Genomic DNA, 19,837 nt, shown 5'->3' with positions numbered 1-19,837 from the left:
ACAAGTTGAGAGTGATTTGGGACAAAGTGTTGAGATATAAAGCTAAGTTGGCTTTTATTGATCTCGAGGGAGTTTTGAGGATTGGTGGTTGTATTTGTGTGCCTAGAGTTGGTGGTTGGGTGAGTACTATATTGGAAGAAGCTAATTGTTCAAAGTATTCTATTCATCCGGGGTAGCAAAAATGTATCATAATTAGAAGCAACACTGTGGTGTGTTATGAAGAGGTACATCGTGGGCTTTGTTGCAAGTGTTTAAATTGCCAGCAAGTGAAGTATGATCATCAAAGAATGGATGGTATGATACAAAGGATGCCCATTGCCCGTGGAAGTGGGAACATATTATATTGACTTCGTGGCTAGATTATGCTTGACTTTGCATAAGTATGATTCTATTTGGATGATTATGGATCGACTAACCAAATAAGTGCATTTTATTTCAGCGAAGACTAGTTATAATGTGAAGTAGTTGACCAAGATCTACATTCGTGAGATTGTTTATTTTCATGGTGTACCTGTCTCCATTATGTTGGATAGAGGCCTGCAGGTTACCTCGCATTTGTGGAGTTCTATGCAAGCGCAGATGGGTACCAAACTTGAGTTGAGCACAACTTTTCATCCTCAGACTAATGGTCAGTCCTCCCGGACTATTCACTATTCAAGTGCTTGAGGATATGTTTCGAGCTTGTGTTATGGATTTTGGTTTTCATTCAGACCAATTCTTACCCCTTATGGTGTTTGCCTATAATAATAGTTATCATTCTAGCCTTCATATGACACCATTTGAGGCTTTGCATAGGAGGAGGTATAGATCTCCTATTGGATGGTTTGATTTATTTGAGGTTCCACCTTGGGGTAGGGATTTGTTGAACAATTCCATGGGAGGAGGTCATGTGACTGCCTAGAGTAAGCAAAAGACTATGCAGATAGGCGTGTTCATGATGTACCCTTTACTATTGGTGAAAGGGTTATGCTTAAAGTTTTGCCCACTAAGGTGTGATGAGGTTTGGAAAGAAAGGAAAGCTTAGTTTGAGGTTTATTGGCCGATCTTGGAGAAGTGTGGAGATATAGCCTATAATTTGGATTTACCTTCAAACCTTTTAGAGGTTCATCCTGTATTTCATGTTTCAATTCTTAAGCAGTACTGTGATGATGATTCCCATGTGATTTAGGGGGATTTGATTACTTTGGATCAGGATTTCTCTATTGAGAAAGGGTTTGCTGCTACTTGGGATCGACAGGCTAGATATTTGAGATCTAAGCATATTGATTTAGTGAAAGTTCAGTGGAGATACCGTCCTATCGAGGAGGATACATGGGAGGTCGGGTCTGATATGCGTTGTAGATACCCTAAGTTTTTCACCTCTTCAGGTACATTAGTTGCTTTTTATTTGAGGATGAACGCGTGTTTTGGGTGATAGAGAATACTCATATCATAATCTTTAAGGAGTTCTAACTCTATTCTCTTCCTGAGGTTCAGTTCTCACTGACTGAAAACTTGCTTAAGACTCTTGTAATCAGTGAACATATCCACATGCACAACCTATAGATAATGACGCTAAATCTTCAAAGAAAATATTATAGCTGCCAATTTGAGGTAGTGAGTTGGATAGTTTTTCTCGTGGGTCTTAAGCTGCCGGAAGCATAAGATATAACCTTACCATTCTGCATCAAAACACGACAACGACAAATTATGAAAGCATCACAATAAACTACGAAGCCATATGTACCTTTTGGCCAGGTCAAGATTGGAGTAGAGGTCAATCGATCCTTCAACTCCTGAAAGCTCTTATCACAAACCTTAGACAAGTGAAATTTGACCTTCTTCTATGTCAATTTGGTCAATAGGCCAACAATAGATGAGAACCCCTCAATAAACCTCCCATAATAATCGGCTAAATCCAAAAAGCTCCTAATATCGGTCAGAGTAATGGGCTTAGACCAGTTCTTCACTTCCTCAATCTTCTGAGAGTCAACCTGAATACCCTCATTGGGAACAATATGACCAAGAACTGTAATAGAGTTCAACCAAAATTTGAACTTAGAGAATTTAACAAACAATTGTCTATCCTTGATGGTCTGAAGAACAATTCTAATTAAGGTGACCAACATGCTCTTCCTTACTATGGGAGTAAATCAAAATATCATCTGTGAAAACAATAACATACATGTCGAGCAACCGTTTAAGCACTCTATTCGTGAGGTCCATAAAAAGTTGCAAGCGCATTGGTTAGTCCAAATGAAATAACGAAAAACTCATAATGACCATATCAAGTTCGGAAAACTGTCTTTTGAATGTCACACTCTCTGACCTTCAACTGATGGTATTCAAATCTAAGATCAATCTTATAGAAATATGTGGCACCCTGAAGTAGGTCAAACAAGTCACCAAATATGGCCCCTGTGATATTCGTCTATTCGTCATGTGTTAATTGCACTCAACTATCAAAACCACTTAAATTTACTTTATACAAGTAATACGACATAACAAAAGGATGACGAAAGATCATAATTAAAGAATATGATTAAAGAATATAATTTCCTATCCCCACCTTTCTCTTCTCACTTACCCGGCCTAACTTAGGACCATTAGAGATTATCTTTACAATTAATATTTGAATATGATTGTTATATAGAGGTAATTTTACAAAGAGTATATCACTCCATAATAAGTGTTATCTTACGTTATTGCTATTATGTGTAGAATGTTATTATAGAGAACTAAAATATAATATGAAAAGTGTATTTCGGAGAAAATCAGATCATTATAGTAAAATATTGTTAAAATGAATGGTTATTATATCAAGGTTTGATTGTACATAAGAGTTACATAAAATGAATAAGAAAGCTCGGTATTTTTTTTTTTGGAAAGAGATTTATTCTATGGGCTCGTTTGAGTCTGCTTTAGAATTAGTAGATCAAACGAAAAGGAGTGAGTGAACTAACCCAGTAATTAAGTGTCATCCACTGATTGATCTAAAGAAAGTGGGACAATATTTAAGTTTATGAAAATATAGAAAATAGTAAAATAATTTGTGAATCAGTTAATAACATATCAAAAACATATCATATTGGAAGTCGTTTTTCCTGAAAAAACTTTTAGAATAAAATGTGTATATTGAATTTTGGTTATAGAGTCGGTGTTACACCGGTGATTCATTGACTATTATTTTGTTCATATTAACTCATATGTGGTATTTATGCTTAATTGCTAAAGTGATCGTATTGATTTCATACCATGCTGTTAATAACTAACTATCTCAAGCATGTTTTAGATATTATTGAAGTTTAATGTCAAACTTTAAAAACAAGAATTTATACAATGTGAGAACGACTTTCTTATTTTTTGATGTTCCCATAAGAAAAAAATATACTTTATGTTCTTTCACTCTTGTAATATAACGACATAATAAATGTGCTATTTTCATATTAGAATGATATAATATGGTTTTTGGTATTTTACTTTATCAAAAAGAACCAAAAGAAAGTGGGCGCACGAGTTAAATTTTCAAAGTATTCATCATTTATTATAACATTATAATATGATTAAAAATAATAATTTATTTTATTTCATGACTCAATAATTGAATGAAAAGTGATGCTTACACCTTAGCATTAAGTTACTTAATATATGTATTTTTACTTATTAAAATTCTCACTTTATTACTTTTACATCTCTCTATTTATGGTCTTAGTATGTAACCTCTTATATAGCCTTGCCAAACTAAGCTTTGAAAATCACCACTTGTAAGTTTATTTTATTTTTCTCTCACTTTATCACTTTTATATCTGTCTATTTATGGTCTTAGTATGTAACCTCTAATATAGCTTTGCCAAACTAAGCTTTGAAAATCACCGCTTGTAATTTTTTTTTCTCACGCCATGTATTCACATTCATATAAATAAAACTTATGTAAAATAAAAAAAAAACTTTTTTTAAGCCAATTCAAACAGACTCTTAATGACCGATAAATATTTGTAGTAGCTCTTATTATTACCGCAAAAGGCCTTTATGGTAGTAATGTGGATCACCCATACAACATTATCTCTATACCACACATCAACAAATACACACTTCAATTTTATTCTCAAGTTTTTGCTTAGTAAAATGACCTCCAATATGTTATGCTTTCGATATTTTATTAAGTGATCACGCATTACCTTACTATGTCTTTGTATTTTCATAATCTTAAAAATTGTTCAAACCTTTTAAAAGTAGTTGACATTTACTTAGTTGATATATGGACACACTCCCTTTCTTTTGATTTGCTAATTCTAAAGTAGACTTCAGCGGCCTCAAATAATTAGTCTTTTTCAAAATAAATGGAAAGTTTCTTCATTTGCATATTTTTATGTATAAGAATGTGAATACATTACTAGTGATGATTTTCAAAGCTTAATTTGGCAAGGCTTACATGTGAAGATCATAAATGGACAAATGTAAAGGTAATTGGTAATCTCTAATGGTTATAAGTTATAACTTAAGTCGGGCAATTAAGTGAGAATTTGAATAAGTAAAATACATATATTAAGTAATTTAATGTTAAGGTGTAAGGATCTCTTTTCATTCAATTATTGAATCATTAAATAAGACAAATTATTTTTTTGATAATATTAATTAATGTTATAATGAGTGATGAATACTTGTAAAAATAACTCTTGCACCCACTTTGTTTTGTGTTAATATGAACAAAATAATATTCAATGGATCACCGACGTAACACTGACTCTATACCACAACTAATATTTACATACTTTATTTTACTCTAAAGTTTTTCAGAAAAAAATGACTTTTAATATGATATGTTTCTGAATTGTTATTAACTGATTTACACATTACCTCACAATTTTTCTATATTTTCATAAACTTAAATATGGTCCTACTCCTAATTCTAAAGCAGGCTCAAACGAGCCCAAAAAAATAAATCTCTTTCCAAAAAATAAAATACCAAACTTTCTTATTTATTTTATGTAATTCTTATGTACAATCAAACTCAATATAACAACCATTCATTGTAAACAACATTTCACTATAATGATCTGATTTTCTCCGAAATATATTTTTCATATTATATTTTAGTTCTCTATAACAACATAACATTTATTATATTATAGTGTGATACACTTTTTATAAAATTATCGCTGTATAACAATCATACCCAAATATTATAAAGATAATCTCTAATGGTCCTAAGGTATGTCAGGTAAGTGAGAATTTGAAAGAAGTAAATACTTATGTTAAGAAAACTAATTTTGACTTCAGATTCAATGATCATTGAAAATGTGGTATGAGCTAAAGAAGATTACTTGCAGCTGACCATTACCAATCAATAATTATATTAGAATCCTTGCAGTCCTTTATATAAGTTGGGCTTGTAGGGGTAAGGTAAGGGTGGAGTAAATTAATCACTATAAAAAGGGATATCCAAAACCTCTATGAACATAGAAAAAAAGTATTATCTTCTAGTACTTGAATCATAAAAACTCATCACCATGTCTTCAAAATTGTATCTTGTTTTCCTCATTATTCTGCTTTCCATCATCACCACCAGTCCTATAGCCCATGGTCAATTATTACCACCCAATATTATCAACCAATCTTTACCAGTTAATCTAACTATATTGGGAAGTTTGTCTTGCTCATCGGGAAATCTCCTAGGCCCCGGAATCAGTGGAGTAAATGTCATGATTGTTTGTGGCAACACAACCCTTGTTCAAGTGCTCACAAATAGTCAAGGCTTAATTAATGTTTCACTCAACACCAATACAACTATTTTATTTGGAAATACTTCAACTCTAGCTTCATGTTTTGCAAGGGTTCCTCTCCCAATTGCTAATTGTACTTTGTCACCCAACACAGGAATCCTTCAAGCTCCCATCATGATTGTTGGTAACATCATTCAGAATACAGTTGGTCTAGTTATAACATCAGTTATTGGTCTATTGGCTTCTATAGTAACAGTGACATAGTCAAGCTTGGTCATTTCTATTTCTCCACTCCTTAATAATGCATAATATTATTGTCACCTAAATAAGTATGTCCTATTACGTACTCATATGGAGTGAGTGATGTCTTTATGTTAACTACTAGTATTATCTAATAAAAATGGTGACTGGATAATTACTTCTAATTTCATTTAATAGCACGTAAAATAAAAATCAATTTGTGGCTTTATGTTTACAATTTTTCTACTTTTACTAGACTATATATTATTATATCAATAGCATAGCAGAAACTGCTCCAAAAATCTGGATAATGATGACACGACCTATCCTAATCCCCTCAATCGGTAAGTCAACCTCATTATACGAAATAAAAAACATACATAAATGCGAAACTCAGCTAATTAGCGATATGAATAACTAAACAATATATTATTGAATTCGTATAAATAAGACAAGTGTATAATACATAAGCATTCCAAAGTCATAGTCTCACATATACGACAAGAGAATTATAGTACTATAAGAAAATGTCAAAAATCTAAATACAAAAGTTGTATGAGAAGTAGTAAAGATAGAAGAAACTAGGTCGCGAAACTATTCTTTCCTATGCACTTTAAGACAATGACGATACACCGCTAAATTCTTTTCCTCATCTCACCTTTACCTTCATCTATGTTGTTTCTCCTTCTACTTTTTTTAAGATTGTACCCTCTTTTTAGTTTACTAGTTGCTAACAAGGATCTTCCTTTTTTCCCTTCATATTTCTCAATTTTTAATAGTCAATTCATATAAGTTTTATCTCTTTTTATTTTTCCATCCTCAATGACAATCAACCTAGCTAATTTATACTTGGACATCCAACTTGAGGACTAGAGATCCTATCACTAGGTTCAACAACCAGTACATTCAATTTGAAAAGTCCTTCAGTGATGTAGTCTTTTCCTAAATACATTATATTCTTACTAATTATAACTTTGTTAGAAATAAAAATGCGCTAAAATCCATTCTTGATTGGAAGACCATCAGAAGCCAATTTCTTCCTCATTTATGGAATATGACAAACGTTGTTCAGATTCACCAACTTGTTAGAGGCCATCTTTAGAAATATATTTTCATAGCCTTCAACCTTTGTTGTTGCATAATTTCCCATATAAATCATTTCATCGGATACAGTAGGGGCATAAGTTGTAAAGGCTTTTAGAACAACATAAACATGTGAGGTGGCTCCAGAATCAAGACACAACTCCTTGGGATTTCCTAATAGGTTGCATTCAGCCAACATAGCGCACAAGTTTATAATGTCCCAATTTGTGTCAACCATGTTGGCTTGACCTTTATTCTTTTCCTTCTTGGGAGCACGACAATCAACATACATATGTCCCCCCTTCCACAGTTGTAGCAATGTCCCTTAAATTTCTTCTTAGTTGGGAGATATTTTGGCCCAAAAGCATTCTTTCTCTTCTTCGAATTTGTTGGAGCAGTTTCTTCAATATTGGCTTTCATAATTGCCGATTTATCATTTGCCTTCATTTTAGTGAAGCTATTGTCCTCTTCAATCTGAGATGAACAATAAGATCTTGTAGAGTCATCTCTTTTCATTTGTGTTTCAAATAGTTTTTGAAGTCCCACCACTGTTGAGACAGCTTTTCAATGAAGGTTGCTGCTTGAAAAGTTTCATTGATGACCATTTCTTCAATAGTACTGTAATTATTGTTAATACCATAATTAATAATTTTAAGAAAAATATTGATATGAGTCATAGCTTCGGCGACGATATCGTTCACAATGATTTGCAACTCCTTCACATGAGACATTACTATCTTACTGTCCACCATTTTGAATTATGGAAATTTGGCTGCCACAAATTTCTTAAGTCTTGCCTCCTCTGTCTTGTATTTATTCTCCAACGCATCCCACAACTCTTTTGAAGTTTTACATATATTTCATACATTGTATAGATGTAATGATCTGTCCCTGTCATTTTAGATAGGCCAATGGAGAAGAATTTTGGGCCAGAAAACTTTGGGTAGTAACTTCAATTTTTTTTTAGCCTAGGCCAGACTTGGACGAATTCTAAGTCAGTTGAAGTCTAGGGTGACCTTGTGAATAATGGGTGATTGAATCTCAACTGATAGACAAGGCGATATAGAGCATTTACGACTTTGCAAAATTGCACTCAGGCTAGTAAAACTTCCAAAATTGGACTTGGTGTGATGGGTATAATTTAATACATCTTTCAAAAGGGGTGTGTTGTGAAATGGGTGCTTGGAGCTCAAACTCTTATCTTATTATTTCCATATATCTCGCCAGAGTGGGATTATTCCTGCTAGAGCGGAGCCTCAAGAGAGGGAGAGGTCCTGCCAGTGGGACAGTTGCGAATTAAGATGGGAAATACCCCATAAATGGTTTCATTCTACAAAAACTATTCTTAAAATAAATGGAGGTGACCTAGTGAAATTTTCATCAATTTTCCACGGATTTCCATGCTTAAGGTAAAGATTTTACTCCTTAAACTCACTCTTCGATTCCTAATACTGATAAACTAGGATGAGTGATCATTGTCGGAGGGTTTTGTTCTGAGGGTAAGGGTGGAAAATAGCCTTAGAATGGGATTAGGATCATGGGTTTGGCCTAGGATGAGAATTATGTTATTTTTCATGATAGTTAGGCCATTTTGGTGATCCTTTATATGCATTCATTATTTTTAGATCAATAACAAGTGGAACGAACCCAAAAAGGGAAAACTCTTGTAGTTTAAGGTTGTTGAAGCTCGAATTTGGGGTAGGTGATGGTTTTGTTTTCCATATGTGTTTCATGTACTTTCTAAATTACTTCATGGTATACATATGTGTATATGAATAGGGAAACATACTTTATTTTATATGAAATGATCACTTACTGGCTTGTTTTATGATGAACTTGTTCTTGGTAACTTGAAGTCTAATACTAAATGTAACTGTGGATGCTTTGTATGTTGGGATCGGATGTAATGTTCTGATATATAAATTAGATCGGATGTCATGTTCCGACATATATTTAGATTGGGTGTCATGTCCTGACACAAACCTTGGATTGGGTGTCATGTTTCAACATAAGTTGAATATTGGTAGGTCCCATGAGAGGACCCTTATGTGAAGTTATATCCTTTTAAAGTTGTTGAACTATGATCTTGCTGAATATTGTTTGAGATAACACTGGTTAAATTATTTTATATATATGTGCTATTATGTCGAGTTACTTGTCTATGATCTACTTACTGGCTAACGGCATGATCCTACTAGTACACAGTTAATTTTGTGTACTGATACTACACTTTCTCTTTTTTTATTTAGTACAAGGAATATTAAGCCGGTTGCGGAGAGATCTCGCTTACAGGAGTGAGAAGTAGTTCGAGCTCAATGGTGAGCTAAATATTTTAAGCTGCCGTGGAACTCTCTCTTCTTTTTAGTCCTTTTACAAAAACTTAGATTCAAACACTATTTAGTTCATGACTATGTTTTCTTCTTCATTTGGGATTGCATTCCCTTGTCTTAGACTTGATGTTATTAGAGTTTTAGTACGTCGACTTTCAGTTCCTAGGAGTAAATTTTCGTATGCATGTTAAGTTTTTGTCTAAACTTTTCTGAGTTTATGAGAATTCAGTATTTCTTATTGATTTAAAACAACTTCTAAAATCTTTAAATTGTTATATCTCATAAATGTTGTTAACTTGGGCCCTAAGAATGATTCTCCCACTTGAGGGTTAGTGTAGGTTCCAGTCACAGCAGGTCGGGGTCATGATAAAATTGGTATTAGAGCCCTAGGTTTATTGATCTCATCATACCAAAATGAGTCTAGTAGAGTCTTGCAAAATAGTATGGAGACATCTGTACTTTTTTTCGAGAGGCTACAGAATTTTATGAAAAGTTTTGTTATCTTCTTTCCTTCGTTCTATAACTTGATTTCAATTGGTATATGGTGATCCAAATTGGTATCTAAACTATTTCACTCTTTTTCTTTAGATGGTAAACATACACTATAAAAGTGTACAGCCTATAGCTCTAGTGAAGCCAGAGGAATGGCCCACTATTTGAGGAAGAGGCAGAGGTAGAGGTAGGAGAGAAAGACGCAGCAGGAGAAGAGAGAGAGAAGCACCCGCCTGAGTGGAGGTCCTTGTTGAAGAGGTGCCAGTAGGTGAGGCCCCTCTTTCTCCCCAAGATGAGTTACAGGGAGATATAGAGGTTATAGAAGAAGAGGAGAATGCTGAACAGGACGAAGAAACCCAGACTGGGGCTGCTGGTATTCCCCTTCTAGACCACATACTAGCTCAGCAGATCATGGCTATTTTGAGTGGGTTGGATGGTATTTGATCCATTCCCACCATGCTCGTAGCACCAACTCATGTTGATCGTCCTATTGGTACTGCATCTAAGCTAGCAGATAAGGTGGTAGACACTGATGCCTTTTTCAGACCACTCATGGGTCCTGTGATAACTAGACTTATCATAACATACTCACCAAGTTCCTAAAACTCAAACCTCCATTCTTCTATGGTACTGAGAATGAGGACGCTTATGAGTTTATCCTTGATTTCTATGAAAGGTTGCACAAGCTAGGTATAGTGCACCAGTATGGAGTAGAGTTTATGATATTTCAGCTATAGTATAAAGCCAAGCAGTGGTGGAGAGCTTATGTAGAGTGTTGTTTACCAGTGTTTCCCCCACTTACATGGGTTTAGTTTCATGCCCTGTTCCTAGAAAAGTAAGTGCCTCATACTTTGAGAGGTTGAAAGAAGGATGAGTTCATGGCACTAGAGTAGGGAGGGTTATCAGTGGCTGCTTATGAGGCTAGGTTTCATGCATTATCTAGGTATGCTAATCAGCTAGTCGCTACCGAGGAAGAGAGGTTCAGATTTTTTGTGAAGGGGTTGAACCTCAAGGTGCAGGTGTTGTCAATTCATACGACTTCATGAGGAAAAGTTTAAATAAAGTCACCGACTTGTGAAAAATATGGAAAGTGTGAGAAGAGATGGGAATGCCAAAGCTTTGGTTAAAAAACCCAAAAACGCAGGTAATTTCCAGGAATCCTATTCTAGAGGGTCAGGTAGGACGGTAATTATAGCCCAACCAATTCAGCCAGTGCTGCCCGCTTCTATTGGCAGCTTTTTAGGTACTCCACAACATACTCTGGCCTATGAGGGTCAAGGAGCATCATTCCCGAGTAGTAAGCCATCTTTTGATCATGGTTATTTTAATTATGGAGAGTCGAGGCATATACAGAGGGAGTATCCTCACCCCTACGGTATAGTTTTAGCACTCAGTAGTACTAGCGACTAGGGGGAGTGATAGAAGACGTCCATAGGATGGGTGATGAGAAAATCTGAGAGGCCGTGAAGCCGAGGTAATAGTAGTGTAGGTCGAGGAGAAGCCCAGCCAGAAAGGGAGGTATCCCATCAGGATGACCGGGCTCAGTTTTTATGCATTACCAGGTAAGACCGAGGTAGAGGCATCTGATGCAGTGATTATATGTACTATTCTTTTCTATGACCAAATAACTACTATTTTGTTTGATCTAGGTTCCACTAATTCTTATGTGTCCATAAAATATGCCTTGGGTTTTGATGCTTTGTATGATATACTAGATGCTCATATTCATATTTCTACCCCTGTTGGAGAGTCAGTGATAGTCATCCATGTTTATCGTCCTTGTTCAGTAGTATTTATAGGATACCAGACTTGGGTTGACTTAATGATAGTAGACATGACAGATTTTGCGGTGATCTTAGGCATGATTGGTTGTCCCTTTATGTTTCTCTTCTTATTTGTAATACAAAAATTGTGTCTGTAGAGATCCCGTGGAGGGAAAGGTTAGAGTGGGAAGGGGTGTACAAGCCTAAGCTAGCTACGATCATATCATTTTTCTAGGCTAGAAAAATGGTGAGGTAGGGTTGTTTGGCTTACTTGGATCATATTTGAAATGTCGATATAGAGTTTCCTTCTATTGAGTCTATTCCAGTAGTGTGTGAATTTTTAAAAGTGTTCCCTTTTGATTTGTCTGGTATGCCTCCTGACCGAGATATAGATTTCTGCATTGACTTAGAATTGAGCACTCGTCGAATTTCCATACCGCCCTACCGTATAGCGCTGGCAGAGTTGGAGGTCAAGTTTATGAGGCTAGGCATCTTATAGAAAGGTAGGGTAATAACCGGTGTTGATCTAAGACCCACTTTTATAGAAGAGATCAAGGCCAAGCTATTTGAGAATATTAACTTTAAAGAAATTAGAATAAAGGTGTTGATGGGCAAGGCTCATGATTCAACACTTGATGCAGGTGGGATGCTCCACTTTACGAGAAGGATTTGTATTTCCGGGTAGATGGCTTAATTCAAAAAATCTTTTCTGAATCTCATGGTTCGCAATACTCTATTCACCCTAGAGTAACTAAGATGTATCAAGACTTGAAACGTCTATATTGGTGGCCAAGTATGAACAAATACATAGTTGAATATATAGCCAAGTGTCAGAATTGCTAACAGGTGAAATATGAACACCAAATACCTGCAGGTTTACTCAAAAAATGCCCATTCCTGAATGGAAATGGGAGAGAATAGCCATGGACTTTGTGGTGGGACTTTCTAAGACTTTGGGAAAATATGACTCTATTTGGGTGGTAGTTGACAGGTTGAAAAAGTCAGCACACTCCATTCTGGTTAGAGTGGATTATAAAGCACAACTATTGGCAAGCATTTATGTAAAAGAGATAGTAAGGCTGCACGGGGTACCCCGTCTATCATTTCAGATTGGGGAACATAGTTCACTTCTAAATTCTAAGATAACTTGCATGAAGAGTTGGACACTTAACTCACTTTCAACACAGCTTTCCATCCATAGACAGATGGGCAGTCAGAAAAGACTATCCAAGTGCTGGAAGATATGTTAAGGGCATGTGTGATCGACTTTGGGGGTCATTGGGACAAGTTCTTGACTTTGTGTGAGTTCTCCTACAATAACATCTACCACTCCAACATTGAGATGACACCATTTGAAGCCCTTTATGGGAGGGGGTGTCGGTCTCCCATAGGGTGGTTTGAAGCTGGAGAAGTGGAGCCATTGGGGGTAGACTTAGTGAGGGATGCTCAGGATAAGGTAAGGAGATCCAAACTAAGCTTTTAGCGGCTTAAAGTCATCAAAAAGAGTAAGCTAACCGTAAGGTAGGGGATATTACATTTGAGGCTTGTGAGCAAGTGCTTTTAAAAGTGCCACCCTTTAAGGGGGTAAGGAGGTTTGGCAAAAAGGGCAAACCAGTCCTCTCTATATTGGCCCTTTTGAAATTCTTGACTGTGTAGGGCCAGTGGCATATAGATTGGCCTTACCACCTAGATTTTTGGGGGTACACCCGGTGTTTTATGTGTCAATGCTGAAAAATTACCATGCGAATGTGGACTACATCATTAAATGAGACTCGGTGTTATTTACACAAGGACCTTTAGTATGAGTAAGAGCCAGTTACAATCCTTGATCGTAATATCCAGAAGTTGAGGATTAAAGAGATGAATATGGTTAAAGTGCAATAAAAGAATTTTTCAGTAGAGGAAGCTACTTGGGAGACTTAGAAGGACATGCTAGACAAGTATCCTCAACTATTTGTCGAAACAGGTACTACTCTATCTCTACTTAGCCCTATTTTCCCTAGTTAATCACTCGGGGATGAGTGATGGGTAAATTAGTATCTATTGTAATAACGTTTCCCCGTCTTTATGGATAGGACAATGAGGGAGGATTTTAGGCCAAAAAACTTTGGGTAGTAACTTTGGAAAATTTTTGCCTAGGCCAAACTTCGACGAATTCTGATTCAGGTGAAGTCTAGGATGACCTTGGGAATGGTGTGGGATCGAATCTATGATTTTTTGGATAAGCTGATAGCAAGACGATAAAGAGCATTTATGACTTCGTAGAATCGCATTCTGGTGAGTAAAACTCTCAAAACTGGACTTGGCATGAAAGGTATAATTTAATACGTCTTTCGAAGGAGGTGTGTTGTAAAATAAGGGATTGGAGTTCAAAATCCGAGCTTACTATTTTTGCATATCCCACCAGAGAGGGATTATTCCCACTAGAGTAGGTCCATCAAAGTGGGAGAGGTCACATAATGCAGGAGAGGTTCCACCAGAGCGGGACAATCGCGAATTAAGACCGAAAAAACCCCATACACGGTTTCATTCTGCCAAAACTATTCCTAAAATGACAAGAGACGACCTAGGGTAATTTTCATTTATTTTCCATGTATTTCCACACTTAAGGTAAGGATTTTACTCGTTAAACTCATCATTTAATTCCTAATACTCATAAACTAAGATGGGTTATCATCTTAGGAGGATTTTGGCTTGTGGATAAAGGTGGAAAATAGTCTTAAGATGGGATTAAGATCATGGGTTTGGCCTAGGATGAGAATTCTATTATTTTTCATGATAATTAGGCCATTATGTTGATCTTTTCTATGTATTTATTATTTTTTGACCAGGAACAAGCAGAACGAACCCAAAAAGAGAAGGCTCTTGCACTTTAAGGTTGTTGAAGCTCAAATTCGAGGTAGGTGATGGTTTTGTTACCCATATGTGTTTCATGTACTTGCAAAATTGCTTGATGGTATGCATATGTGTATATAAATAGCGAAACATGCTTGATTTTATGTGAAATGATCGCTTACTAGCCTATTTTATGATGAACTTGTTTTGGTAACTTGAAGTTGAATACTGAATGTAACTGTGGCTGCTTTGTATGTTGGGATTAAGTTTCAGGTTTAAACATATAAATTGGATCAATTTTTCATGTTCTGACACATATTTGGATCGCATGTCACTTTCTGACACAAACCTTTGATCGGGTGTCACGTTCTGACACAAGTTGAGTATTGGTAGGTCCCATGAGAGGACCTTTATGTGAAGTTATATCCTTTTGAAGTTGTTGAACTGTGATCTTACGGAATATTATTTGCTATAACACTAGTTAAATTATTCTGTATATATTTTCTATTAGGTCGAGTTTACTTGTCCATGTTCTGCTTACTGGCTAATCACATAATTCTACCAGTATATGATTGATTTTGTGTACTGATACTATACTTGCTCTATCTTTATTGAGTACTGGGCATATTTATCCTACTACGTAGAGACCTCACTTAGAAGAGTGAGAAGTTCTTCGAGTTCAAGGGTGAGCAAAATCTTACAGGCTGCCGTGGAACTCTCTCTTCTTTCTAGTCCTTTTTCCAGGACATAGATTCAAACACTGTTTAGTTCATCACTATGTTTTCTTCTTCATTTGGGATTGCATTTCCTTATCTTAGACTAGATATTGTTAGAGTTTTGGTACGTCGACTTTCAGTTCCTAGGAGAAATTTCCGCATGCATGTTAAGTTGCTGGCTAAATTTTCTGAGTTTATGGGAACTCAGTATTTCTTATTGATTTAAAACTACTTTGGAAATCTTTAAATTGTTATACCTTACAAGTGTTGTTAGCTTGGGCTCTAAGAATGGTTCTGCCACCAGAGGGTTAGTGTGGGTACCAGTCACGGCGGGTTGGGGTCATAAAAATAGAGAGTCTTCAAACTACTCAGAATATAATTCTTGCATAGAAAGTCAGAACGCTTTCATGTTTCTGTTACAGATAAACACTCACTATCCGGAGTTTCGTTTGATTGGACTGGAACATCTTCAGTGATAAACCTCTGAAGAATCAAAGTGGTTAGGTAGAAAAACATATTTTGCTGCCACCTTTTAAAACCAACACCATAAAATTTATCTAGCTTTTCTGCAGCAGTCAGAGCAGGCACATTTGTTGGTCGACTAAATTAAGCCATTGTATTTGCTCCAGAACTGGATACATTGATATCTTCCATTCTATTTGAAGAAATAAAATATTATTAAACAACGGAATGATCAAATAGAAAAAAAATTCAACTCGATATAGTTTTTATATATTCGTACCGAGAGAAACAAGAACTTAATTAACTTGATGAAGATTTTATTTCTTCAAATCAAGTTAATCACCGGAGTAGAGAATCTTTTGATTTTACTCCCCGGACCTCAAACAAAATATAAGATGAAGCAGAAATATAATCTTTATACAACTTGTTTCTAGTTTAACAATGATGTTTTTATATTCTTCCAATCGTTAACCGAATGAACCTTGAATACTAATGAATTTTTATCTATTTCGAACCAGTATCAATTTCGAACAAAGTAGAAAATTAGAAAGGTTTTAATTTCCAAAAACTTCGGATAAAGGAAAAGAAATATTAAACTTCTTAAGCATGTTATCTCCTCTATCAAGGTTAGCAAACCAGAAACAATAAGGATGAAAAGAAAAAGAACTATCCAAGTTCACAGAACCAACCGTATCCTTAAGGAATTTAATCCACTCAATACACCCGAGGTTATGAATTATTTTCTCCCAAGATAAAATGGATAAAACTATTACAGAAATAGCAATATCTCAAATTTTTGTAACTTTGACGAACTTAAACTTCAGTAACGAGATCACACACAGACTCAATTAATTTTATTTGTAAGAAATGTATGCAAGAGAAGGGATTCAATCCAAAAAATTGAGAGAAAGCCTCTCTATGTATAGCCATCTACAGATGTAAAAATACTTGTTCAGAAAGACTTTTTGCGCGAATTAATTTAGTTAATTTGATTTCGTAATTTTAATTAATTCAAATTAATCCATAATTAATATTGAATTACTCTGCAAATTAATACTGAATTAATTAATTGATTAATTAATCAATCAATCAACTCTGAATTAATACTCAAAAATGAAAATCAATTAATGAGATTAATAAATAGATTTTATCTAAAAAATTATCAATCAATCACATTATTCGCCAAAGACAAGTCAAAACCGAAGTAGATTCGAGCGAACAACGACGACTACGGCGCGAGGGGGCACCATCTACTTAACCCTTTAAGATCTAAAGAGAGTGTTACCTAATATAAGGACAAAATTATTCTTTTGTTCTACCAATGAGGGAGAAATGACTTTTTATTTTTCCTTCACTTGGTTCTCCCACATTTCCTAATTCTCATTTTCTCATTTTCCAATTCACACCTTGCTTAAACCCAAAAATCCACCACATGAATGGGGAATGACTATTGTTAAAATATATGCATGAAAAACTGTGTGATTCATAAGTGAGAATTAATTGCATATGGATAAGTAGGTTTCCCTTTGAACTTTTCATAGTTAACATAAATCATATATACTCGATCAATTGGTAGATTTGATATCTTTGAACCCTCGAGCTTTGGTGTATACCTAGAGAACATAAGTCCCACAATCAACCCTTTAACTTTTTTTTGGTCCTCGTTGTTTCATTCATTTCAGCCATGAACACTACTTCGTTCGTAAGTGCATAGAGAACTGGTCTTATCGGATTCTCCTAGAAGTGGCTTACACTTCACACTTACATAGGTGATTTCTAAATATGTTATCCCATAGATACACCATTTGATATACCATGTATCAAATTTAGAAATCATTAAAAAGTCTTAATGTCTTTATTCTTGTTATTGAACATTGTCTCATCATGAGAATGGACCATTAAAAATTATGTTGACAATGTTGAACCATCATCAATGACTTTGTTTGATCTCCTTGAACCTAGATCTTGAGATATCTAGTTTTCTTGGTAGAGTTACCACCACGATGATTTTTCCTTAGCCATTGTCTCATTCCTGTTGATGATCTCTCAACTTCCTCTCTAGTTAGGCCTTTTGTAAGTGGATACGACACATTATCCTTTGACTTTACATACTCAATTATGATAATTTCATTAGAGAGTAGTTGTCTAACAGTGTTGTGTCTTTGTTGTATGTTATGAGACTTAACGTTGTACATAACCCTTCTAGCTCTTCCTATAACTACTTGACTATAGCAATGTATGCATATAGGAGCCACTGGTTAGGTCCAAAATGAAATATCTTCTAAGAAAATCTGGAGCCATTCAGCTTCTTCACCGGCCTTTTCTAAGTTTATGAATGCAGACTCCATTGTAGAGTGAGCTATACATGATTTTTTGGATGATTTCCAAGATATTACTCCTCTACCAATAGTGAAAACATATCCACTTGCAGACTTAGTTTCAGTTGATCCAGTAATCCAATTTGCATCATTATATCCTTCAACAATTGATGGATACTTATTATAATGCAAATCAAAGTTTTTAGTGTATTCTAAATACCACAAAACTCATTTAATTTTCATTCAATGATTTTAATTGGGATTACTTGCGTATCGACTCAACTTACTTATTGTACAAACTATGTCTAGTCTTATATAATTCATGATATACATCAAACTTTCCAACACTCTGCATAATTCAATGAGACTGACTTTCACCTTTATTCTTAGCAAGATCAAGGTTCACATCAATTGGTGTTTTTGCACTATTGAAGTTTAAGTACTTGTATTTTTCAAGTACCGTTTGGATATAATGAGATTGAGACAATGCTAGACCTTTAGGAGTTTTATGAATCTTAATTCCCAATACCAAATTGGAAACTCTTAGGTCTTTTATATCGAATTTACTTGCAAGCATACGTTTAGTAGCATTTATGTTTGCAATGTCGTTACTCATTATTAGCATATCATCCACATATAAATAAACAATATCAATTTTATTTGGAGTGTCTTTAATATAAACACATTTATCACACTCATTCATCTTAAATCCATTTTTTAACATGGTTTGGTCAAATTTTGCATGCCATTATTTGGGTATTTGGTTTAATTCATAAAGTGACTTAACTAGTTTGCACACTTTCATTTCTTTACTAAGAACCACAAAGCCCTCGGGTTGTTCCATGTAAATTTATTCCTCTAATTCTCTATCTAAGAAATCTACTTTTACATCCATTTGATGGGTTTTAAAGCCATATACCATAGCTAGTGCAATTAACATCCGAATTGATGTAATTTTAGTTACAGGTGAGTATGTGTCCAAATAGTCAAGGTCTTCTTTCTGTCTAAAGACTTTGACGGCAAGTCTTGCTTTGTATTTGTCAATAGTTCCATCAACTTTCATTTTCCTTTTGAAGATTCATTTTGAACCCAAAGGTTTATTTCCTGGAGGAAGATCTATCAATTCCTAAGTATGGTTGCTCAAGATTGAATCAATCTCACTATTGATAGCCTCTTTCCAAAAGGATGAGTCTATAGAAGACATAACTTCTTTGAATGTTTGAGGCTCATGTTCAAGAGGAAATATTACTAAATCAAATCAAAGAAAGTAGATGTCCTTCAATGTTTACTACATCTTAATTTTTTTTTATTAAGTACATTCTCTTTTGGTTCTTCTCGAGGTTGTTTATACCCTTCACCAGACAATTCAAGTCTAGTTTTATACAAATAAATATGTTTAAAGAACTCAGCATTATCTGATTCAATAGCCGTATTATCATGAATTTTTGGATTTTTGGACTAATGAACCAAGAGTCAATATGTTTTACAGTTTGTAGCATATCCAATGAAAACACAGTCCAAAGTCTTTGGTCTTATTGTGATCCTCTTAGGTTTAGGAACTTGGACTTTGGCTAGAAACTCCTATACTTTAAAATATTTCAAGTTGAGTTTTCTTCCTTTTCATTTCTTATATGAAATAGACCGTGTTTTGATATGGGACACTCTATTCAGTATTCAATTTGTTGTAGGGATGACTTTCCCCATAAGTTTTATAGTAAAACTGAACTTATAAGTAAGACATTCATCATTTTCTTCAAGGTTTGATTTTTCATTTCTACAATTCCATTAGATTGAGGTGAGTATGGTTCAGTAGTTTGATGAATGATTCTATTTTAAAAAAATATTTCTGCAAAAGGAGATTTATACTCTCCACCTCTGTCACTTTTTGTCATTTTT

Source organism: Solanum dulcamara, chromosome 3, assembly GCF_947179165.1.
Source record: "Solanum dulcamara chromosome 3, daSolDulc1.2, whole genome shotgun sequence".
NCBI classification, from domain to species: Eukaryota; Viridiplantae; Streptophyta; class Magnoliopsida; order Solanales; family Solanaceae; genus Solanum; species Solanum dulcamara.
This window is presented reverse-complemented; position numbering follows the sequence as displayed.